The 25,717-nt window shown below is 45.0% G+C and overlaps 1 long non-coding RNA gene across 1 annotated transcript; it reads left to right on the top strand.

Moving 5' to 3' along the window:
• Positions 1–18,119: 18,119 nt before the first annotated feature.
• LOC129630417 (uncharacterized) lies at positions 18,120–19,758 on the top strand. Its single transcript, XR_008703698.1, has 3 exons — positions 18,120–18,239; positions 18,985–19,139; positions 19,456–19,758. It is a non-coding gene; the product is annotated as an uncharacterized LOC129630417 (long non-coding RNA).
• Positions 19,759–25,717: the final 5,959 nt, after the last annotated feature.

Raw genomic sequence — 25,717 nt, 5'->3', positions numbered from 1 at the left:
CTGTCTTAACTTAGGACTTTTGGTTTTTTCTTTGCTTGCTTCCATAATCAAAGGGAAGATAAGGAGAGATCTTGGAAAGGAGATTGGAATAAGGATGGACATGCATGGCTTAAGCACATCTCCCCTCCTCCATCCCAGACAAGCTGATGGGCCAGAATATTATTATCACTTTGCCTTTACACAGCACTTTTGCTTTTCTTTTTAGTTTATTTTGTTTTAGGGTGTTTTGGGTTTTTGTTTTTGTTTTTGTTTTTTTTTGGTGGTGGGCAGGGAGGGTTTACTGCTCCAGCCAGCATGTGAGATCTTAGGTCCCCTACCAGGGATCAAACAGAGCCTTAACCCTCTGGAGCACTGGGGAAGTGCCACACTTATGCTTTTCTATCTGTGATTTCCTTCAGTTGTCAAAGTAAGAATTATTATCCCCATTTTCCTGGAAGGGAAACTGAAGCAATGAAAAGTGAAATGTCTTGCTCTGAAGCAGAGGGCTCCTGGGGCTGAAGCCAGGGTTGAACTCCACTTTTCTGACTCCTAATCCAGCGGCCTCCAACTGCGCCTCTTGGGCAGCCATCTGTCTTTTCCCCACTTGTCTCATGCCAGACACCATCCCGTGCTGAGCCTGTTCTCACAAACACGTGGGTGACCCTGGAAGAGAACATCTTCATTCGGAGCCTAATTAACTCTAATCTGATTCCCACTCTCACTTTTCAAGTGGCAAAGGTTAAAAAATGAATAAATAATTGGCAGGAATTTCATTTTCAAGTACCTCTCTGTGGATCACGATGCATATTTTCATCCTCATTCCCATACTTTTCACACCTGTAATGTTAGCCAAGTTTAGCCTTATGTCGCTGAGCCTCCTTTTGTAAAAAGACCACTTGCCTGAGAATCACATGAAAAACACAAGTGGAGACCTGGACGCCACCCCTGGTGAATAGACTATGGTCTGCAGAGTTAGACTTTACTGTTGCTGTAAGGATGATCAGAGCCATAAATGAGCTTTCCTGAAGAATGTCCCTCATAAAGAGTCAAGGGCAAAGATTTCGCTGGTAGTCCAGCAGTTAAGAATCTGCCTTGCAATGCAAGGGCCATGGGTATGATTCCCAATCCAGTAACTAAGATTCCACATGCTGATGGGATCTGTAGGGAGATCAACTAAGTCCAGTTGCCTCATAGGTTCCGAATGAAGATGTTCTCTTCCAGGGTCACCCACGTGTTTGTGAGAACAGTCTCAGCACGGGATGGTGTCTGGCATGAGACAAGTGGGGAAAAGACAGATGGCTGCCCAAGAGGCGCAGTTGGAGGCCGCTGGATTAGGAGTCAGAAAAGTGGAGTTCAACCCTGGCTTCAGCCCCAGGAGCCCTCTGCTTCAGAGCAAGACATTTCACTTTTCATTGCTTCAGTTTCCCTTCCAGGAAAAAGGGGAGGCAAGTGAGCCTGCGAGCTCTGGAACCCATGAGCCACAATTGGAGAGTGTGCGAGGCAAAATGAAAGATCTCATGTGCTGCAAGCAACAAAGAGCCGACACAGCCAAATAAATAAACATTAAAAAAAATAAAGTGTCAAAAATACTCAAGTCACAAGGCAAGGCATCAAGCCATTTTGGAAAGACCCTTAGCAAACAAGCTTTGGGAAAACAACCACAGAAAATCAATTATCTGATGAACTATTGATTAATCACAGGGGAAGATATATATGAACTTAAATTATCTGGGAGTGTTCTGCTCAAACGGCTTCTAAGTGAGCAGACAGACAGATGTCTGCTGAAATATTCCATGTGGCCACCTCTTCCCTGTGATCATACTTCAAGGATGCTGTGTTTCCATTAGACACCTCAGCTCTCCTGGCTATGAAAAGAAAAATGGAGTTAACAACTCCCGTTTATTGAGCACTTATTCTTCCCAGATACCATGCTGGCGGTTACACGTTGCATTGGCAAAAAAGTTCATTCGAGATCCATACCATCTTGCAGAAAAACTCAAACGAACTTTTCAGTCAACCCAACACTTTAACATATGTTACATCTCACATAAGCATCATGTCAATCCTCTGTAGTGTATATTCCTATTACCCGCACTTTACAGATAAGAACACTGAGGTTGGTTAAGCCATTCGCCCAAGTGGCAGAGGCAGGTTTGGAACCTTGGGCTGTTTGAGCCTACATTCTTAGAGCATTTTGCTCAATAGCCCCACGGATTGACATCCAAGCCCTTTCCAGATCTCAGAATTTCTGAGTTCTCAGGTGTAACCCCACCCTTATCCTTGCTTCCTGGAAACCCTCTCATACACATTATTCTTTCATAGGTCAGTCTTGGCAGCCCCAGGCAGGGTCAGGGGACAGGCAGGTCAGGAAAGTTGAGTTACTCGGCTATAAATTCTCATCTCTGACACACCCCTTAACTGCTTATCTTTGGAAAACGTGACCTGGGATAAGCCTGGGGGATGGCAACCCAAGTCATAAAGCAGATGGCCGGGGACACTGGGTGTCTGGGCGATGCTCCTGAAATTCTAGCCAGGTGATAGCAGCAGAGCAGCCCACTCTCCCCTCCCCCTGCCAAATGACCTGACCCAGAGAGACGCCACAGGGAAGTCACCAGAGATCTTCTCTCATCTGTCCCCATTCTTGCCAGATCCCCTCTGAGCCCTTACCTCATCGTGTCTGTCCTTCACCCTCTGATGTGTTTCAGATGTGTGAATATGATATGAAAGCTCCGATTTCAAAGCCTCTGTGGACCGAGGCTCCAGCCTCTTGGGCCCCAGGCTCTTCATTAAGATCCTTTCCCATGGATGGATGGATGGATGGAACCATCACATATCACCGCAATGGGGCCATCTTCCCAAAGGTCTCCATCATTCTGACAGAAAGGGCACCAGAAACCCCTCTCTTCAGAGTAAGGCTGGTGGAAGAAAGCTGGGGAAAAGATTAACCTCCAGCTAAACCCAGGAATGGGGCTTCCCTGGTGACTCAGTAGGAAAGAATCCACCTGCCAAGGCAGGAGATGCAGGTTCGATCCCTGAGTCAGGAAAATCCCCTGAAGAAGGAAATGGCAACCCACTCCAGTATTGCTGCCTGAAAAAATCCCATGGACAGAGGAGCCTGGTGGGCTACAGTCCATCAGGTCACGAAAGAGTCGGACACGACTTGGCGACTAAACAACAGCAACAACCCAGGGATGAGCAACCAGAAAGCTCAAATGACCACACACTGGGGTGAGGTGTGGGGAAGAGTGCCCAGGGAGCCTACAATCACTGGAGACTGCTTTCCAACAGCAGTATCTTGGGCAGGACTCCTCAGCCTCAGTTGTGCACCATCAACATGTGGGAAGAGCTTCTTAAATATCATTGCTTGGATCAACCCTGGTGACTCTGGTTCAACTGGTCAAAAGTCAGACTTGGATGTTAGCAGTTGTAATTGTGTTTTTTCTCTAAGTTCCTTAGGAGACTGTGTTAATTCTCTATTGCTGTATAACAAATTATCACAAATGTAGGGACTCAAAAAAGACACATGCGTTGTCTCTTAGTTTCTGTGGGTCAGGAATCTGAGCATGACTCAGTTGGAGCCTCTGCTTCAGTTTCTCTCAGGAGGCAACCAGGAGTGTGGTCTCATCTGAAGGCTCGACTGGGGAAGGATCCATTCTCGAGCTCCTGTGCCATGGGCAGGATCCAATTTCTGGCAGGTTGTAGGACTGATAATCTCAGTTCCTTACTGGTAAGTGGGACCAGTCAAATCTGTATTTCTCATGCTTTAAAAAAGCCTATAAATCTCCCAGGGACCTTGCAAAAATTTAGATACTAGCTGGTGCCTGGAACTCTGCATTTCTTTCAAAGTCCCATGTGATAGGCATGCTGCTGGTCCTCAGATATTTAGGAGCAGCAAGGATTCAAGGAGTGTCATAGGCCCATGCAGATGTTTTTAAGGTCCAATTCCTACCTCCTCTTTAGCATCATTATAGTTAAGGTGCCATACCCAGATATTGTAAAGCTTAAAGCTGAATCCCCTAGCACATTGGATTAACCAGAATCTCATATTCAGTAATGCATCATTGAACACATCTCCTATTTCCAGTCAACTGAGGTAGTCCCCAGACCCTAATGATTTGGCTTCTGAGATTTCACTTTATAGATGAAAAGAGTTGATACATGTAAATACATACACATAATGTATTACACAGTGGAACTCCAATGATGTTACAGAAACATAATTTTTACTCTCAACCACCTAGAAGCGAAAAAAGACAAAACTTGGAAATAAAGAGAACAAACGTTGAGTTCCCACTACAGATTCTTTCAATTAAAAACAGCCAGTGCATGTGTGCATGCTAAGTCGCTTCAGTTGTGCACAGTGCAATGGACTGTAGCCCCCCAGGCTCCTCTGTCCATGGGATTCTCCAGGCAAGAGCACTGGAGTGGTTGCCGTGCCCTCCTCCAGGGGATCTTCCCAACCCGGGGACTGAATCCGAGTCTCTTACATCTCCTGCATTGGCAGGCACGTTGTTTACCACTAGTGCCACCTGGGAAGCCCTAAAAAACATCCAGTGCCCTAAAATTGAAAAAAGAAATTAAACTTGTTGTTTTTTTTTTAATTAAAAAAAGAAAAAGAAAGAGACTTCCCTGGTGGTCCAGTGGTTGAGACTCCAAGCTTCCAATGAGGGTGTCATGGGTTCAGGTCCTGGTTGGGGAAGTAAGATCTCCCATGCCATGAAGTATGGCCAAAAAAAAATTTTTTTAATTAAAAAAAAAAATAGATAAAAACATTCAGTGCCCTATTTTCTTGATTCTGAAAAAAAAATATTCTGAAATCCAAATATGCATTAAAACTGATGTGTACAGTTGATACAGTGATGTTCTTGTTTCCCTAAAACATGGCTAAAACTTGATTATATTATGATTTTAATTTCGTGGCCGCAGTCACCATCCAATCATCTCGGAAGTCTCCCTGCCTCCACATTTGCACCCTTCCCTCCATCCACTCAGTGCTTTCTTGGTGGCTCAGTGGTAGAGAATCTGCCTCAATGCAGGGGACCCGGGTTCAATCCTGGGTTGGGAAGAGCTCCTGGAGGAGGGCATGACAACCCACTCCAGTGTTCTTACCTGGAGAATCCCATGGACAGAGGAGCCTGGCGGGCTACAGTCCATAGAGTTGCACAGACTCAGACATGACTGAAGTGACTTAGCAGCAGCAACAGCAGTCTATCCACTCAGCAAAGCCACCAGAGTGGGCCTCATCCTTTATAAGGATGAGGTAAGTCGGATCAGATCCCTCCTCTAAGCACATCCCTGCCATAGGTCCTGTCTCACTCAAAGTAGAATGCAGAGTCCTTACTGCTGTCTGCTATGTAACCAGGTCCCTCGACCTCTGACTTTGTCTTCCTCCCCACCTCCCGTCACTCACTCTGCTCCAGCCTTTTGGCTCTCCTGGCTGTTCCCTGAATATGCCGAGCACAGCCCACCCCAGCGCCTTTGCACTTTTTGCATTTGCACATCCTTCTGCCTGAAACACCCTAGTACAATATTCGCATGTCTCACTTTCCTCACTTCCTCCACATCTCCACCCAAATGGCACCTTATCAGAGAGGTCTTCTAGGACTACCCTGCTTATGAAGACCCAGTATCCTACCCTAATTGACTTTATAGTATTGGGTTGGTCAGAAAGTTTCTTCAGGTTTTACCACGAGATGTTACAGAAAAACCCAAACGAACTTTTTGGAAAATCAGATACTATCCTTTGCTTCTCATCTGACTCCCCAAAGCAGAAGGTAGATCCCCCGAGATGAGGGCCTTTGCTTACTGCTGTGTCGTCTCCATCTAAATACTGCCTGGACGACACTTGGAAGTCAAATACTTTTAGAAGAAATGATATGATAAATATGATCTTTAAAAAAAAGAAAACTTCTCTATAACATAGTTAAGCAAAAATTGCTAACAGTGACAGATTTTATTTTCTTGGGCTCCAAAATCACTGCGGACTGTGACTGCAGCCGCGAAATTAAAAGACACTTGCTCCTCAGAAGAAAAGCTATGACAAACCTAATAGGTATATTAAAAAGCAGACATCACTTTGCCAACAAAGGTCTGTCTAGTCAAAGCTATGGTTTTTCCAGTAGTCGTGTATGGATGAGAGAGTTGGACCATAAAGAAGGCTAAGCACCAAAGAATTGATGCTTTCAAATTGTGGTGCTGGAGAAGACTCTTGAGAGTCCCTTGGACCACAAGGAGATCAAACCAGTCAATCCTAAAGGAAATCAACCCTGAATATTCATTGGAAGGAATGACGCTGAAGCTGAAGCTCCAATACTTTGGCCACCCAATGGGAAGTGCCAACTCATTGGAAAAGACCCTGATACTGGGAAAGATTGAAGGCAGGAGGAGAAGAGGGCAACAGAGGATGAGATGGTTGGATGGCATTTCTGACTCAACGGACATGAGTTTGAGCAAACCCCAGGAGATGGCGAAGGACAGGAAAGTCTGGCGTGCTGCAGTTCATGAGGTCACAAAGAGTCAGACATGACTAAGCGACTGAACAACAAATGAATAAAAGCTATTTATGACTATAAAGAGGAGAAATAGTATCATTTCAACATGCAATCAAGTGAAAAATAATAGAGATTTTACATGTTATATCATTTATGAGTCACATGCATTGCACTTAGCCCATCTCAGTTCGGACCACCCACACTTTATGTGCTTGATGGCCATGTATGGCCGGTGGATGCTGTATTGGACAACACAGGTTGTCCTGGATGCAAATTCTCCTGCATGACTGTCATCTGAGATCAAGATAATTCTCAACCCGGCAATCCCTTCCCTCTCCCCACGGAAAGCTCCCGTGTGTCCAGCTCCCTGTAGCTTTGTAGAACCACAGAGGAGTCTCTCCTGGCATTCCACCTGGGATAGGACAAGCTGAGCCCAGCCCAAGCATGCAGAAGGAGACAATGAGAGCATGGGTACCATGAGGTCAGCACCCTCTGCCAACTCTGCTCCCAGGAAGATTGCCCTGCCCTGCATTTCTGTGCCCTTCCTTATGTCTGTCTTCTTCCTCTGGGTCAACATCAAGTGAGGAACACAGACCAGCAGAGAAGGCATTGAGTATAAATATATAGGTGCTTATAGCGGAGTGGTGGGGACTGTGGCTAACTAGAGCCACGTGCCCCGTCGGAAAGGGCTGCCTCTGCTCACCTTCTACCAATCTTGCTGGCAATCAGGACATGAGCCCAGAGTGGCTAGGTTGCCCATCTTTTTAGGCTGAGAGGTTAAGATTATTAAATGTGATCTGATATTTAGTGTTGGATCAATAGATCTTTTTTTTAGCAGACTTCATTTTTTTAGAACAGCTTTTTTAATAATTTTTTTAAATTTAACATTTCGGTACTGGCTGGGCTGGGTCTTTGTTGCTGCGTGGGCTTTCCTCTCGTTGCGGAGCACGGCTTTCTCACTGTGCTGGCGTTTCCTTGAGCTGGCTTCTCTCGTTGCTGAGCACAGGCTCCAGGGCGTGCAGGCTCCAGCAGCAGTTGTGGCACGCGGGCTGAGTTGTCTGCTGCGTTTGGGAACTTGCTGGACCAGGGATCAAACCTGTGTCTCCTGCATTGACAGGCGGATTCTTTACCACTGAGCCACCAGGGAAGCCCTTTCAGAACAGTTTTAACAACTTGTTGACCAGAGACATATTAATACATCTTTTGTTACTGAATGTTATTCACCAGAGACGTTTCGATATTCACTTACTTAACAAATCACTAAGGCCACAGGCGTTAGTTTCTGCAGAAATCCCCTGGCCAATAATGTGTTACGTTCACAGCAATAGTGAGCAGAAGGCACAGAGGCTTCCTATATAACCCCCCTAACTCCCTCACACACACAGCCTCACCCATTCCCAGCATCCCCACCAGAGGGGGACATTTGTTACGAGCCATGAAATACACTGACTCACCATCATCACCCAAGTCCACAGTAGACACGCTGTGGGTTTGGACAAGTGTATAATGACAGGTATCCACTATGACAGGATCATACAGGGTAGTTTTGCTGCCCTAAAAATCCTCCATGCTCCACCTGCTCATCCCTGGTCAAAAGACTTAACACACCAAATTTAACTATTTCATCTCTAAAATCTGTCAACTGTGCCCTTGACTGTTGCTGGACCTCTTTTGAGTCATTCATGTACCAAATATTTATTGAGTGTCTACTCTGAGCTTGGTCTGTATGCAGGCGATCTGGGTAACATTTCAGCTCCTGCCTTCCAGCAACTTACAGGTTGTCAGAAGAGCCAGGCTAGAAAAGCCACAATGACAATTGTGAAACAATCTTGGGATCCTGATGACGGGCTGAACAAGACTTGGGGGTCAGGAAGGCTGCCTGGAGGAAGTGACATCTGAGGTTAGAACTGAGGATGCATGGAAAGAAGGGGATTGCAGGGGGAAGAAACAGATGTGAAAAGTCCTGGAGCAGAAGGGGAGAGGGGTTAAGTAAACATAGGGCTGAACGAGACAGAGAAATTAGTGGGATCTTCCTGCTGGTCCAGGGGTGAAGAATCCTCCTGCCAATGCAGGGGACACGGGTTCGATTCCCGGTCTACATGCCACACGGGGCAGCTAAGCCCGTGAGCCACACATACTGAGCCTGCACTCTGCCGCCCATGCTCTGCAACAAGAGAAGCCACCGCAACGAGAAGCCTGCACGCTGCAACAAGAGAGGAGCCCTCACTCGCCACAACTAGAGAAAAGTCAGCAGGCAGCAACGAAAAACCCAGCACAGCCAAAAATAAACAAATAAATCAATAAATAAAATAAAAAAGAAACCGATGGCATAGAGCATCATTTCTAGCATGTAGCCTGCTAGGAAGCCCCCGTTGCTGGCTGCTGTGATGAGGAAAGCCATAGACATTCTGCCAGTGCCTAAACTGTCCCTGACACTTCCAAATGCAGGGGGCTCTTTCTGCTTTAATCCACAGAATTAGCTTCTGGCCCCACCACTGCCATTCCCTGAATTGCTGGAGGGCAAAGGTCAATGCATTAAGCAGGGCCGATTAATACCCAGCCGTAAATCCCACGAGCACCATTTAAACAACAGTAATATTTCACATGGGATTGCTCCAGACATCGATCAGCCCATCTTCGGGAGGGTGCGTGTTGTGTCCTGGGCCGGCTGTGTTTACGAGGCTCGCCAAGCCCTCCTGGGCAGCGCCCCCCACACATCGCCCTTTGATCAGGGAAATCCAATAGCTGAGGTCTGGGCTTTATGGGCAAGCAAGTCTAGATTAAGGGAATTAACCACAGTTGATCACAATTAATAAAACGGTGCCTGGGCCCCACCGCAGCGTGGCCCTGGGGGACAGGTTGGGAGGGGGGAGCGGGTGGAATAACCACCTGGGATCCCACCCAAAGGCCACCACTTCTAGCCTCCTCCCAGAGCTGCCCATACAAGGACACTGAGAGAGAGAGTGTGTGTATGCACGTATGTGTGTATTTCACCCAAACACTTCCGTATATTTTATTTTCCTATTCTCAACTTCCTCGCACCAACTTCAGTCTGAAATTTCCTGGAGAAACAGGGACCCTGAGACAATCAATTCATTCATTTCTCCATACAGTCATTCCTTCATCAAATATTTAGGATGAATAGATGTGGCTGGCACTGTTGTGAGCTGAATTATGTTCCCCAAAGGATATGTCTAAATCCTAACCCCATTTACCTGTGAATGTGAGTTAATTTAGAAATAGGGGGAGCTCTCTTCCCTGGAGGTCCAGTGTGTAAGACTCTGCACTCCCAATTCAGGAGGCATGGGTTCAATCCCTGGTTGAGGAACTAAGATCCCACATGCCACACAGTGGCAAAAAAAAAAAAAATAGAAATGGGGTCTTTGCAGATGTCATCAGGTTAAGATGAAGGAATACTGGATCAGGGTGAGCCCTAAATCCAATGACTGCTGCCCTTCGAGGAAGACGGACACCCAGGGGTGAGGCCACGGGACAAGGGAGGCAGAGATTGGAGTGATGCAGCCACAAACCAAGAAAGGCGAAGCATCATTGGTGACACTGGCCGCTGGGTCAGAAGCAATGGACTGATTCCTCCTCGGAGGTCACCAGAGGGAACCAGCCTTGATGACTGGTTTAGATGCCTGACTTGCTGCATCGTGAGGGAATACATCTCTGCGTTTCAGTTTGTGGTGACTTGTTACAGCAGCCCCAGGACATGAGAACAGGCATCATGGTCTTAGCGATGAGTCAACCAGACCCAGCCTCTGCCCACAGGAGCCTCCAGTGTCCCTGGGAGACAGATAAAGATGAGGCCATTAAAACGCAATGTGGTGAGTTCTGGGAAAGAGAAAGCCCAGAGCTATCTGGTGGGCAGAGGAGGGGCACTGAGCATGGAGGAACCTGGGCACCCTCTCACATGTGCACTGTGCTCAGCCGCTACCTGGGCACCCTCTCGTGTATGCACTGTGCTCAGCTGCTACCTGGGCACCCTCTCATATGTGCACTGTGCTCAGCCTCTAGGTTGTGTCCAACTCCTGGCAACCCCATGGACTGGAGCCCACTGGGCTCCTCTGTCCATGGGATTCCTCAGGCAAGAATACTAGAGTGTGTGGTCATTTCCTTCTCCAGGGGATTCTCCTGACCCACGGATCAAACCTTCGTCTACTGAATTGGCAGGCAGATTCTTTACCACTGAGCTATCTGTGAAGCCCTTAAAGTGCACTAAGACAAGTCAAACACATTATCCAGTCTGCAATCACGGAGCACAGACCTCCCTGGAATAACATAGAGTGCAGTCATGTCCAGAACAGGGTAGGGACACCTGGAAGGAAGTCCCGATTGAGGAGGTAAATTTTGAGCTGGGGCGTGAAGCAGGTAATTTCAAAAACACAAAAGCAATAATCGCAAGACTGAGCATTTACTGAGTGCCCACTGTATGCAGCAATCACCTTGCAGAGGGCTTTCCAAATGGCTAGCTCTTTTTTTTCCTAACTTTTTACTTTATATTGGAATATAGCCGATTAAGAATGTTGTGATGGTTTCAGGAGGACAGCAAAGGGACTCAGCCATACTTACACATGTGTCCATTCTCCCCCAAACTCCCCTCCCATCCAGGCTGCCACATAACATTGAGCAGAGTTCCCTGTGCTATACAGTAGGTCCTTATTGGTTATCCATTTTAATTATAACAGTGTCTGCATGCTGATCCCACACTCCCTATCTCATCACCCTTTCTCCTCCCTCCAACCCCCACCATTTGACCATAAGTCAAATGGCTACCTCTTTTAATCCACCCGACAGGCTGTGGGTAGTCCTGCCACACCCAGTGGCCAGATGAGGAGTCTGGGCTGAAGGTAGGTGACCTCATAAGGTCACACAGCTCTTCAGTGGCACAGCTGGGCTAAAAGCTCAGTTATGTCTTAACCTAAAGTCCATGCATTTAATCACCCACGCCATGCCCTGCCTCCTCTTCTTTTTCCTGAGTTTTGAACCAGAGGGTGAGGGAGGGAGAATCTAGGAGAAGAAATGCAAATCAGGCAGCAGTTAAGCCTCTGTTTAATTAAGGAGGGTAGTGGGGAGAAGGGAACCCTGACCTCACACCACCATGATATGACAGCATCCCAGTATCTCCCATGAAAGAGGTACCAAGCTCATCTATCAGCACCAGGTGGACCAGGTGGGAAAATAAACCCCAGCCGTCAATTCATATGGGCTTCCCTGGTGGCTCAGACAATAGAGAATCTGCCTGCAGTGCAGGAGAACTGGGTTCAATCTCTGGGTCAGGAAGATCTCCTGAAGAAGGGCATGGCAACTTACTCCAGTATTCTCGCCTGAAGAATCCCCATGGACAGAGGAGCCTGGTGGGGTTCATGGGGGTCAGAAAGAGCCGGGCATGATGGAATGACTAACACCACCCATCAATTCATGTGTCCCATCCTCTTTAAAGGAGATCCATTCTGGGGTCTGAGAAGCAGGAGAGACATCAACTCTTCAAGACCAGTCTGATGCTTTGGAAACAACCCCAATATTCTAGAAAGATCAATGGAGGAAAGTCTGCCCACCATGGGCCCTTGCCCCTCCCCTCCTTCTCTGTTCCTACTGCACACATCATGACTGCAGGTTTATTTGAAAGTTGAAAGTGTTAGTTGCTCAGTCGTGTCCAACTCATTGCGACCCCATGGACTGTAACCCACCAGGCTCCTCTGTCCATGGAATTTTATAGACAAAAATACTGGAGTGGTTTGCCATTCGCTTCTCCAAGAGATCTTCCTGACCCAGGGATCGAACCTGGGTCTCCTACATTGCAGGCAGTTTCTTTACTGTCTGAGCCACCAGGGAAGCCATAAGGAAATTAGTGAGGTGTAGTAAGCATCCCTAAAGATGGCCACATCTTAATTCCCAGGACCTGTGACTCTGCTATGCTTCCATGGCAAGGGGGGATTCGGGTAGTGGGTAGAATTATGGCTGTTGCCCAACTGACGGTAACATACCCTGGCTTATCCAGGTGGACCCAGTGTAATCAGGGGATGTAAAGGGAGGTGAGCAGGAGGAAGAAGAGTCAGTTTCAAAGTGATATGATATAAAAGGCTCAACCAGCCAGTGTTGCTTTGAACATGGAAGGGGCCACGAGCTAAGGAATGAGGGCAGCCTCAGGCAACTAGAGAAGGCAAACAAATGAATCCTTCCCTAGAGCTTCCAGAAGGACCACAGCCCTGCTGACACCTTGATTTTATTTATTTTAAAACTTATTTATTTTTATTTATTTATTTGGCTGCACCAGGTCTTCATTGCAGCATGCGGGATCTTTAGTTGCAGCATTCAGACTCTTAGTTGCAGCATGTGGGGTCCAGTTCCCTGACCAGGGATTGAACCCAGGTCCCCCACATTGGGAGCTCAGAGTCTTAGCCACTGGACCACCAGGGAAGTCCCTGATACCTTGATTTCAGCTCAGAGAGACCACGTCTGACCTCCAAAGCTGCACATCCTGAGAACCCGGAGCAGTGCTTCAGGCATAGGAGCTGCTCAGTAATGACCTGTGAGTCACTTAGACCCCTCTTTCTTCCCATCTTGCTAAATATTACCACTTTCTGCACCAGCACTTATTCTAGAAACCAGGTCTTCACGAGCGTCCCCTGCTCAGTGCTGTCGAGGCCCCCACCTCAGCAGTGCTTCTGTTCATCCCCTCCTCTACATTTCCCTGCCCGTATGCTAGTTAAGACTCTCAGCACATCTCGTCTGGAGTACTGCAACGGCCTCATGGTTAATTTCATGTGTCAACATGGCTAGACTATGATACCCAGATATTTGGTCAGACGTATGTCAGTTCATATGTCACCATAAAGGCATCTTAAAAAAAATGAGATTACCATTTAAATCTAGATGTAGAGAATGGATTTGTGAACATACCAGGGGAAAGAGAGGGTGGAATGAACTGAGAGAGTAGCATTGATATACATATAAACACTACCATGTGTAAAATAGCTAGCTAGTGAAGATGGAAGGGGCCACGAGCTAAGGAATGGTTGGACAACATTGTGAATGCACTCCATGTTACTTAACTACATATTGAAACTCGTTAAAGTGTTCAATTTTATGGTATGTATATTTTAGCAGAATAATTAAAAAAAAAAGAAATACAGTTGTGAAGAGTTGCTGTATAGCACATAGAGCTCAGCTCGGTGCTCTGTGACAAGCTAGAGAGGTGGAATAGGGGGTGATAGGAGGGAGCTGTATGTGTATATACATATGGCTGATTCACATCGTTGTACAGCAGAAACTAATACAACATTGTAAAACAAGTATCTGCCAATTAAAGAAGTAAAAGAAGAATTTAAATATGAAATTACCATATGATCCAGCAATTCCACCTCTAGATATAGACCCAAAAGAATTGAAAACAGGAACTCGAACAGATATTTGTACATCCTCGTTTCTACCAGCATTATTCATAATAGCCACAAGGTGGAAACAACCCAAATGCTCATCAGATGATGAAAAAACACGAACAAAATGTGGTATCCATTAATACATACCATGCAGCATTATTCAACCTTTCAAAGGAAGGAAATCCCACCGCATGCTGCCACATGGATGTACCTTGAAGACATTATGCTGAATGAAACGAGCCAGACACCAAAGGACAAGCATTGCACAATCCCACTCATATGACCCCAAATAGTCAAATTTATGGAGACTAGTGGTGGCTGCCAGGGACTGGGGGAGAGGGGAATGGGGAGTTACTGTTTTCAGAGTATGGAGTTACAGTTTGAGATGACAGACGGTGATGATGGTTGGACAACATTGTGAATGCACTCCATGTTACTTAACTACATATTGAAACTCGTTAAAGTGTTCAATTTTATGGTATGTATATTTTAGCAGAATAATTTTTAAAAAAAGAAATACAGTTGTATCTAATTTCCTTACCATTTCAGCCACTGGAAAGGCCCTAGTCTCCATGTCAAGGCAGAAGAATAAGTTTGCCAGAGGACACATAAAGAAGAAATCATTCCAGGCAGAAGTGAGGCAAGGAAGAAAAACCACTCTGCCCAAGTCATGGAGCAATTTTCATTTTCTTCTGTTGTTGCCACTCATGTTTTCAATTTTCTTAAATTGCTACATCTCTGGATTTTCAAATGTCAGAGGCAGAAGTTTTCTCCCCATGCAGAATCTCCCAGAACCCTGTCGTCAAATTATACACTGGACAATAATGCCGCTAACATTCATCTATGTCACCGATGAACAACATGTTTTATAGCAACTAGTCTTTTTTCAAAAATGCAACTTTAGGCTAAAGGACATAGACTTGGCCAAGGGAGTGGAAAAAGAAGCAAGCAGAAAGGGAAATGTTTTTCAAAGAGCTTTAAAGATGGGGAGAAAGCGATATTGGTGAGAAAACGTGAATTCTGTGGGAGGAAAACAGTGTAGTTTAAAGGACAGTACGGATTTACCCACTGTCATAGGCAAAGGGGAGAAGGGCTGGGGATACACGTTGCAGAATTTAGCACAGTCATACAAGTAAAAAACTGACTACCATTACATAGACTTAGGGCTTCCCCGGGAGCTTAGCGGTAAAATATCTGCCTGCAATGCAGGAGACACAGGAGACTCAGGTTCGATCCCTGAGTTGGGAAGATCCCCTGGAGGAGGGCATGGCAACCCACTTCAGTGTTCTTGCCTGGAGAATCCCACAGGCAGAGGAGCCTGGTGGACAGGATCTGGTCCAAGGGATCCCAAAGAGTCGAACACGACTGAAGCAACTGAGCACACACGTGCGCACACACAGACTTAGGTAGTATGTAATTTTTTGACTCTTCCTCTTTATGCTTCCAAATCAAGGAGCCAGTGTGATCCAAGTTGTGATACGAAACAGCAGGAATCTCATCAATGAGGGCTCTACCCTCTTGACCTCATCACCTCCCAAGGGCCTCATTTCATCATACCATCACCTATGGGTGGAGGCAATAAGTTCCAATCTGGGAATTTGGAGAGGGACACAAACATTCAGACCATAGCAGAGGGAAAGACAGCCAGTACATAGAGGAACTTCCCTGGTGGTTCAGCGACTGAGACTCCACACTCCCAACGCAGGGGACCAGGGTTCCATCCCTGGTCAGGGAACTAGAGCCCACATGCCACAACCAAGAGTAAAACAGGCTACAACAAAAGATCCCAAATGCTGCAACTAAGATCCAGTGCAGCAATAATAAAATTTGAAAAGCACGTTATATGGGGTGCAACATCTTAATAGACAGGAATTTCATTTGGAGATGATGAGAATGTTTTGGAACTAAAAAGAGGTTGGGCCACTGAATCATTCAGTTTAAAATGGGTAATTTATGTTATACGAATTTTGTCTCATTTTTGAAGCAAATGATCAAACCAACCACACTGTGGATAATTTAATCTCTTAATTACTTAAACTCAGTGCAGAACTTAATCTTGCTGGAGAAACTTGAGCTCCACATACATCAGTTATCTCCCCCATGCAGTGAGGGACCTGGGGCATCAATTTTCAGTCCAGGGTTGAGAACACTCCCTCTTGGGGATGTTATTTCCTTTTTTATTTTTCTTAATTAAAATTTTTTTTTAATTTTATATTGGCATATAGCCGATTAACAATGTGATAGTTTCAGCCACAGCACAGGGACTCAACCATACATGTATCCATTCTCCCCCAAACTCCCCTCCCATCCAGGCTGCCACATAACATGGAACAGAGTTCCCTGTGCTATACAGTAAGTCCTCGTTGGTTATCCACTAAATATAGCAGTTCCAGCCGGCAATGGGAATAGCAAAATAAGAGCGCTCCAGCTGGTGGCGCTGAAGAGAACAAAGTGCAGGGTCATGGGTGGAACAGGTGTCCACAGTGGCACCTGTGCCAAAGGTGTTGCTAGCAACATCCTTGATTTTTTTTTTTTTTTTGCCCGCTGTATTACATTTCATTGTTTGCAAACACCTCACGCCTTTCGTCCACTCTATCACCCATGGGCATTTAGTTTGTTTCTAGCCATTATTGTAAACAGTAGCTGAGAACATTCTTATTTCTCCTGGACATCCCTGCAGGATAAAAATTACTAGGTCAGGGGATCATGAATTTTCAATGTGAGATGATGACACGAAGCTGTTTTTCAAAGCACTTGCACTGATTTGCATTCCCTCTGCACCTCACATCCTTTCTAACCCTGACTTGTCAGATTTTTTAAAATATTTTACCAAACAGATGAATGTAAAATACTATCTCATTCTGGTCTTGATGTGCCTGACAGTTAATTGTTGTACAATCTCTCTTCATGTATTTATTAGCCACATATATCCTTCATTTAAAATATCTGTGTATTTTGCCCATTTTTCTATTGGGTTGTTGAGCTATACTCATTGATTTCTAAAAAATTCTTTACATATGCTTGATAATACTCTGCTTTGTGAGTTGTGTGTATTGCATTTTCTCCCAGTTGGTAATGTATCTTTCACCCTTTAACCTTTTAAAGTGTCTGTTGAGAGCAAAATTCTTGATTTTAACAGTGAAATTTATTCATCTTCTTTGTTTTTTTTTTTTAAAAACTAAATATCTGACAACAGGGAACTGATAAGTAAATATGGTATGCCCATGCAATGGGATATTGTATAGCTATAAAAAATTATTTTGTTAAAAAATATTTTTTGAAACAGAAAGATGTTTGCAATTTAATATTAAATCAAAAAGCAGTATGTATAACAAGATCTCACAGTATGTTTTTGTTAAGTTTGATAATTTACCATGTTGACAAAGTTGTGAGCTGATAAGCTGTCTCATTCATTACTGATGGATGGTGTACATTGATACAATCTCTAGGAAATGCAACTTGGCAATGTCTATCTAAAATTTTAATGTATGTATAATTTTTAATATTCATTTTCATTTATTTATTTGGCTGTGCTGGTCTTAGTTGTGACTTGTGGAATCTTTAGTTGCAGCATGTGGGATCTAGTTCCAGGGATTGAACCCAGACCTCCTGTACTGGGAGCCCAGAGTCTTAGCCACTGGACCACCAGGGAAGTCCCAAAGATGGTATCTATCATACCCAATTTAGAGAAAACTGAGGCTCAGACAAGGTTAAGTCCATCAGGGCTCCTCACCCAGCTTTGCAGAGCATACATGGGGGCCTCCTGGAGCAGTAGTGCCTGACCACAGGTTCTGTCGCCAAATGAAATGAGATCAAATCCTGGCTCGACCTCGTTCTCTGTAGGAGCAAGTTGCTTAGGCTCTCTGTGCCTCAGTTTCTGCATCTATAAAATAGGAGCAATGAAAGCACTGCCTCCTAGAATTATGAAGATGAGATACGCTCAGACGTGTTCACTGCTGCAGCCAGTGAGCCTTTTAAAAACATATATCAGATCACATCACTCTTCCACTCAAAGCCTTTCATAGGCTCCTATCTCACTTGGAATAAAAGCCAAAATCCTTACAATGAAGGGCCAGTTATCTCCCTCTCTGGTCTCATCCTTTAACTCACTCATCACTTTAACTCAGTCAACCAGCTTCCTGGTGGTGCCTCCGACACACCCAACTCCTCCCTGCCTGCAGGCCCTTGGACACTTTTTTCCCTCTGCCAGGAGGACTCTTCCCATAATACCCACTTCGGATCTTACTCAAGTGTCCCTTTTCGAGCCCATCCTTCCTGACCCCCTACCTCCTTATCCTGCTGGGTTCTCTCTCCCTGGCACTTGTCACCACCACATATCTGTTCATTGGTGTCTTGTCCTTAAAGATAAACCTGATGGAGGCAGGTATGTCCTCTGTTTCATTCATCACTGCATCCCGGACACTTAGAACAGGATCTCTCATCCTTGGGGCCCCTGGTAAAGAATAGTTCTTGCAAAAGGTGGGAGGGAAGGGTGTTTCAGGCAAAGGGGCAAAGCTTGCACAAAAGCTAGACCATGGGGGACAGTGCATGACCTCAGCAGGGAGACATGGACGGTTCCTTTAACCTGGCTCCACCACCTTGAAATGGAAAATGGCCTCTGAGCACCAGCAGCAGCTCAGATGTGTTGATCTCTTAGAATCCAAATCCTTCTTTCGTTCTTTCCTGGGGCTGCTGCTGCCTTAGTCTCCAGCCCCCAAGGCTAGAGGTATAGCCGGTACTCCCAACCAGCAGTGTAGGGAATCTTGGGAGGACCTGTAGCTAACAGAATGAGAGGGAGACATTGGGGGATGGGGGAGGCCTCCCTGGAGCAAAGCCTCCTAGTGGAACATTGTCAGCTCATAACAAATACACAGAAAAAAAAAAAATAGGATGGCCAAATTCATTTGGGTTTGTCAGTACAATGTTGCGCTAAACCCAGACGACCTTTTTGGCCCACCTATTATATATATATATATATATATATATATAGGAAAAGGCCTGCATCTCTTCTACGCCTTTAAGAAAGACACCTTTGGACTCAGGCTGGAGGTCTCAGCAGGAAACCAACACACACAGAAGGGTGGTCCAGCCAGATAAATAGACATTTATTAAGGTACTTGTCTCCGCAGCAGGAAACCAGCATGCGGGTCGGAACCTTCCCTCCCTAAAAGAGCAGGCATCTTTAAGAGAAAGCAGGGAAGAAAGCTTGATTTGAAACACTTGTCTCCAGATGGGACCAGTAAAAACAGCGGCTCTCAACCTGGATTCAAACCTCGCAGGAAAAGTAAGTGCAATGAATGGTTTCCTAGAACCTCCCAGGGCAGAAAGACAGGCCTTCTCCAGGCCACCAGGCTGGGTACACAGCCTGAGCCTCCATTCCACACAGCTTCCTCTGACTTTCTGGCTGGGGCTAAAATGATAGCCCCGCAGCACACTTTGTTTCTGCAAAGGGAGGTTGTCTGTGAAATGGAGCCAAGACGAGGTCTGAACAGGGAATTCCTGGCCCCAGTGCATCCAGGAGGGGACCTCTCCAAGAGCCAGGTTGCCTCGCGCACTGGTGCTTACCTATCTTGAAAGCTTCATGCTCTCTCCTTCCACAGAGCCAGGCAGACTTTTCTCATTTCGTCTGGAACATTCTCAACATTCTCTCCTGACCACCTCCACTACCTCCACCACCACCACCTCATCTTTTAGACCTCAGTCCACCAGGGAAGCTTCCTCTGATCACTATGACAACTCAGATGCTGTGTAACGGGCTCTCCTGTACCTGCCCTGTCTCCACAATGTACACTGTCCATGCTTATCACAGCGGACATTTCACACCTGATGCAGGTGTGACCATTAATTGCCACGCTCACCATGAGGACCACAGTGCCTGACACATAGTAGGCCCTCAATTAATATCTGTTTGATGAATAAATAAATGGACCCTGGAGGGAAAAAAATGTGAGTATACCTTAGGTAAGTGTCCAAACCCTTGATTGTATGCCTCAATGAGCAAATGAAAGAATGAATGAATGAGAGATGACTAAGAGAATGAATGAATGAGTGAGTGGATGGATGAGAGAATGAATGAGCCAAAGAACGCATGACAGATGAATGAATGAGTGAATGAGAATGAATGGGTGCGTGAATGAATGAGTGACTAAATGAGTGAATGAGTACGTAAAAGACTGAGAAGGAATAGTGATGGTTCCCTCAGGGATCACCCAAGGATTCCCATGTTTTTTCTGTCTTTCCTTTAGGTAGTAGAGTTTGGGATGAATATGACTCTAACCAAAACCTCTAAGAGAAGGAGGTCATTTCTCCAAGGGGCACCTGGTTTGGGGGCTTCCAGGCAGAAGCTGATCCCCAAGGGGCATCTCTGTCCCTGACCCCTTTCACCTTCCCTTGTTCTGATCTTTATGGGGCCGTCTGCCTTTTAGCATCAAAGGAGACAGCAGGCCCGTGATTTGTCCCACAACCGCTCTATAAAAATGTAATTACCCAATAACCCGCTGTCTGCAAAACAAGCCATCTTCCTGTTTCTTCTCCCATAAAAAGCATTTGACAGCCCTGTTCTATCAGCTTATAAAACCTGGAGAGAGTTGACTTAGCCCTCTCTGGAATGAAAACCCTCAAGGCGGGGGAGCGTCCAAAGTGGGGAGAAACAACACCTCTGATCTCCTAGGCAGTCTGCTGCAAAGTCTGTTGGAGGCTTCTAGGGAAGGCAAGGGAAGGAAGTCATTGTGACCTGATCTGGGACTGGACAGTGCCAGACTCGCCTAGAAAGGATGGGGGGTGGGGCTCGGAAATGCTAAGAACCCAGGCCTGCCACAAGCAGCACCCTCAGAGCTTTCTGGAAGGTCATGCCTCCATTTAATCACTCCACAAACACGGCTCAGGAGCCTACTACACACTGGGCAATAGGCGAGACCCTGAGGGTTCAGTACACCATGTCATTCGAGAAACTCATATCTATAAATATGTATTTGTCTATGGAGCACTTTGATCTAAATGGATTGACGTGCAAAAGGTGGGTAGAGTCCAGCATTACCTGGATGAGGCAGGTTATAAAACAGTAAGGAGGGGACTTCCCTGGTGGTCCAGTAGTTAAGAATCCACCTTGCAATACAGGAGACATGGGTTTGATCCTTGGTCAGGGAACTAAGATCCCACATGCCATGGGGCAACTAGAGAGACTGCATGTCACAAAAGAGCCCAATGCTCAGCAACTAGAGAAAGCCCACGTGCCAAAACAAATACCCAGTGCAGTGTGGCTCCATCTAGATTATCTGTGTGTTAGTCACTCAGTTGTGTCCAACCTTTTGCAACCTATGGACTAGAGTCTGCCAGGCTCCTCTGTCCATGGGATATCCGAGGCAAGAATACTGGAGTGGGTGCTCATTCCCTTCTCCAGGGAAGCTTCTCTACCCAGGGATCAAACCCAGGTCTCCTGCATTGCAGACAGACGCTTTACCATCTGAGCCATCAGGGGAAATAATGGAATCTGAGGAAAGCGTTGATACAATTGTTCTTTATCTTGATTGGGGGAGCTATGCCACAGATTGAATTGCATCCCCTGAAAGACATGTCCAAGTCCTAGCCCACAGTACCTGTGACTATGATCTTATTTGGAAATAGAGTCTTTACAGATGTAATTAAGACAAGGATCAAGAAAGATCATCCTGGATTAGGGATGGTCCTAAATCCAATAAGCATGTACTCAGAAGAGGACAGGAAAGGAGATTTGACACACACAGAAAAGGCCATGGGAAGACAGAGGCAGATATTGGAGGGATGCAGCCACAAACTAAGAAACACCCAGAGCTGGAAGAGGAAGGAAGGATCCTCCCTGGAGCCTTCAGAGAGCGCTCATGCTTGTGTGCCTGCTCCCATGTGCTCAATTGTTTCCAACTCTTTGCGACCTCATGGACTGCAGCACACCAGGCTTTCCCGTCCTTCACTATTCTGTCTCCTGGAGCTTGCTCAAACTCATGTCCATTGAGTCAGTGATGCCATCCCACCATCTTATCCTCTGTCGCCCTTTTCTCCTCCTGACCTCAGCCTTTCCCAGCATCAGGTCTTTTCATTAGTCAAGGGAAATGCAAATCAAAATCACAGTGAGATACCACTTCACACCTACTAGGATGGCTATTACCAAAAGGAAAACAAAAATAACAAGTGTTGGTAAAAATGCAGAGAAATCAGAGCCCCCATGTGTTAATAGTGAGAATATTAAATGGTGCAGCCATTGTGAAAAAATAGTTTGGTTGTTTCTCCAAGAGTTAAACATAGAATTACTATATAATCAAGCAGCTCCACTCCTAAATATATGCATGATAGAACTGAAAACAGAGGCCCAAACAGATACTTGTACATCAATGTTTACAGTAGCATTGTTCACAAAAGTCAAAAGGTGGAAACAACCCAAGTGTCCATCAACAGATGAACGGATAAACTCACCTACAATGAAATATTATCCAGCCTTAAAAACAAATGACGTTTTGACACCTTACTCCTTGGAAGGAAAGTTATGACCAACCTAGATAGCGTATTCAAAAGCAGAGACATTACTTTGCCAACAAAGGTTCATCTAGTCAAGGCTATGGTTCTTCCAGTGGCCATGTATGGATGTGAGAGCTGGACTGTGAAGAAAGCTGAGCGCTGAAGAATTGATGCTTTTGAACTGTGGTGTTGGAGAAGACTCTTGAGAGTCCCTTAGACTGCAAGGAGATCCAACCAGTCCATTCTGAAGGAGACCAGCCCTGGGATTTCTTTGGAAGAACTGATGCTGAAGCTGAAACTCCAGTACTTTGGGCACCTCATGCAAAGAGTTGACTCATTGGAAAAGACTCTGATGCTGGGAGAGATTGGGGGCAGGAGGAGAAGGGGACAACAGAGGATGAGATGGCTGGATGGCATCACTGACTCGATGGACGTGAGTCTGAGTGAACTCCAGGAGTTGGTGATGGACAGGGAGGCCTGGCGTGCTGTGATTCATGGGGTCGCAAAGAGTCGGACATGACTGAGCGACTGATCTGATCTGACCACATAGAGGAACTTGAAAATATGATGATTAATAAAAGAGGTGAAGCACAAAAGGACAAATATTATATGATTTGGCTTATACGAATTATCCAGAACAGAAAAATTCATAAAGATAGGAAGTAGAATAGAGGTTGCCAGGAGTTGAGGGGAGTAAGAGTTAGTGTTTAATAGGTATAGAGTTTCTGTTTGGGATGATGAAAAAGTTCTGAAAACTGATAGTGGTAATGGTTGTACAATATTTTAAATGTACTTAATGTCACTGAATTATATACTTAAAATGATAAATTTTATGTTATCTATCTTATATATATATATATATATATAATATTTCTTTTAAAAAATAGGAGAGATGCCTAGATGCTACTGAGGACTGGAGTGGTTTTTCTTTTCTTTCTTTTTTTTTTTTTTTGCTTTCTTCTTTATACTTTATGGTATTTTCAATACTTGGTTTACATGAATATATAATGTATGAAGAATTCACAATCTGGTTGGGAAATAGATTAGGAAGTCAGCTATTATGGTACATGGTCATATACACACAGAGTTGGGGCATATGAATCAGATTGTGGGAATGCCATGGAAGAGTCTCCAGAGAGAGGGCAATAAGCAGGAATGAGCCAGGCAAAGAAGTGTAGTGGAGAAGAGAGGGTGTTCCAGTGGAAAACTGATATTGGAAATGCAAAAGACTGCCTAGTTTGATTCTTGGCCTGGCTACCTACTTGCTGTGTGTCATTGGGTCAGTTGATTAATGTCTCTGTGCTTCAGTTTCCTCTTCTGTAAAACAAGGCTCTATCATTGTGCTTACCTCATATGGTGTGGTGAGAATTGAATTAATACATGTAAAGCAATTATAACAGAATCCAGCATATGGTAAAGACAATGTAAGCATTAGACTTTTTTTTTAATGACTGTAAAGGACATGAAATTTCTGAAAATAGTATAAAAGAGAAATGGAGTGGCTAAAGGAGCCTGGGAAAAATGCAATGTAAGAATTATCTTCAGTGAAATGTAAAGCAAATAAAGCCTTGGGGGAAAAGAAACAAAGGGAAATCACAAATCTGAAAATAAAGTATCTCATGATGATGGGATTACATTTTGGACCAAGATATTTATAGCTAAGAAAATTGAGTTAAAATGGGTTTGGACTACGTGAAAAGATGCTGAAAATGTATAAAGGAGTCAGGCTTGAAAGGCTGAATATAAGTCAGCCTCTTTGTTAGAGAAAGCTCCACTGTATTCAACATTTGGAATTGATGACTTGGTGGTTTCCTTTGGGGGAGAAAACATCTAGACATTTCCTGGTAAGTCTTCCTTCCTACCCCCCCTTGCTCTCAACGACCTTCTCTGTCAGCATAATGTCCCAGCTTGAGCATTGATGGGTGTGCGTATGTTGATGATATACAGGATATTAACAGTTTGGAGGCTCAGATCAGTGTCTGCCATCTTCATGAAGATGCAAGCAATTCTACTGCCTAAGGACCCCTTACAGTCACAAATCACCATTCAATGAATTCCAGGATTTCAAAGCTGTGGCATAAATTTCCAAGCCAGAAGAGCAGTGTGGAAGCTTTAAGTGCTGGGTTTCAACCCTCCAGACTCCCTGGAACCACTGTCTGGGGTTCTGGCAGCATCAATGTGGCCCTTTCATCCTTCCAGGGGATATGGATAGTGTGTTAAGCCAATGAGAGACAGACAGCATGTGGTCTGTGAGTGGAAGCCACATCATGTACTTCAAGGCTCTTGGACTCTCTTTGAAATTCTGAATGGCAAATCTCTGCCCCTCACTCCTCTGCATAATCATCTTTTAGATGGGTACAGCAGTGTTTTATTCTGGCACAGAATGAAAGGTCTTAAAGTCTTTGAGGGAAGGAGGCCTGGGTCAGTTTAAGTTCATAAATATTGGGACTTCATTTCACATTTAAGGGAAAGGGTTGGGAACACCCCTTTATCCATTAGCAATACATTCAGCTTCAAGTCATAGACTATTTCACCACAGTGCCTTAAATTAATAGGCATTCATTTTTCTTACACAGCAAGAATTCAGGGGAAATCGGTGACATACTCTGATTCAGCAGCTCAATCAATGTTTTGACAAAAGAGCTGCCACAGCTCCAGCCACCACATCTAAATTTAAGACAGGAAAAAAAAAGAAGAAGAAGAAGAGGGGGAAGGCACCACATGTGCCCCCTTTTTCTAGGAGAATAAGGTTTTCCCCAGACTCTCTTGCAACAGACCTTTTGGGTAAAACTGGGCCACATTCCCTCCAGCTATAAAGAAAACTGGGAAAGAAGGAACAGAACTTAGAATGATTATGATCCAGAGCCTGGGTCTGAACTCACTAGTCATCATTGTACTGCCTTCACAGACTGGTAGAGACAATGAAATGAAATGATCTATAATAATAATATACAATGATCTACTGGCGCTGTGCTTGGCACACAGTGTATTAAACAACTGATAACTAGTACTCAAATTCTGAATTTCTGAAGTTCATTTCATGTCTTCTTTAAGTCTTCTTGGCCCAGGCTGTCTTTGGACCCAGCCATGCCAACTAAACAATCTCTAATAAGCACTTTGAGATGTCCAAGATCAAAATATGCCAGAGGTCTGTTCCTTCTTTTTCCTTTCTACACAAATCAGGAAGTACCTAGACTAACATCTAACAACCTGTACATGAAGAAATACATAAAAGAGTGATGAGAAGTTTAATTCAAAATAGAGAAAGACAACGCACCCCCCAGATCTCTTAAAAACCATGGCTGTCGGGGACACCTTGAAATTAGACTCCGAGACTTTCTGCCTGGTTTGAACTATACATTTCTCAGGTGATGG

The sequence above is a fragment of the Bubalus kerabau genome, chromosome 16 (genome assembly GCF_029407905.1).
Source record: "Bubalus kerabau isolate K-KA32 ecotype Philippines breed swamp buffalo chromosome 16, PCC_UOA_SB_1v2, whole genome shotgun sequence".
NCBI classification, from domain to species: domain Eukaryota; kingdom Metazoa; phylum Chordata; class Mammalia; order Artiodactyla; family Bovidae; genus Bubalus; species Bubalus kerabau.
This window is presented reverse-complemented; position numbering and strand designations above follow the sequence as displayed.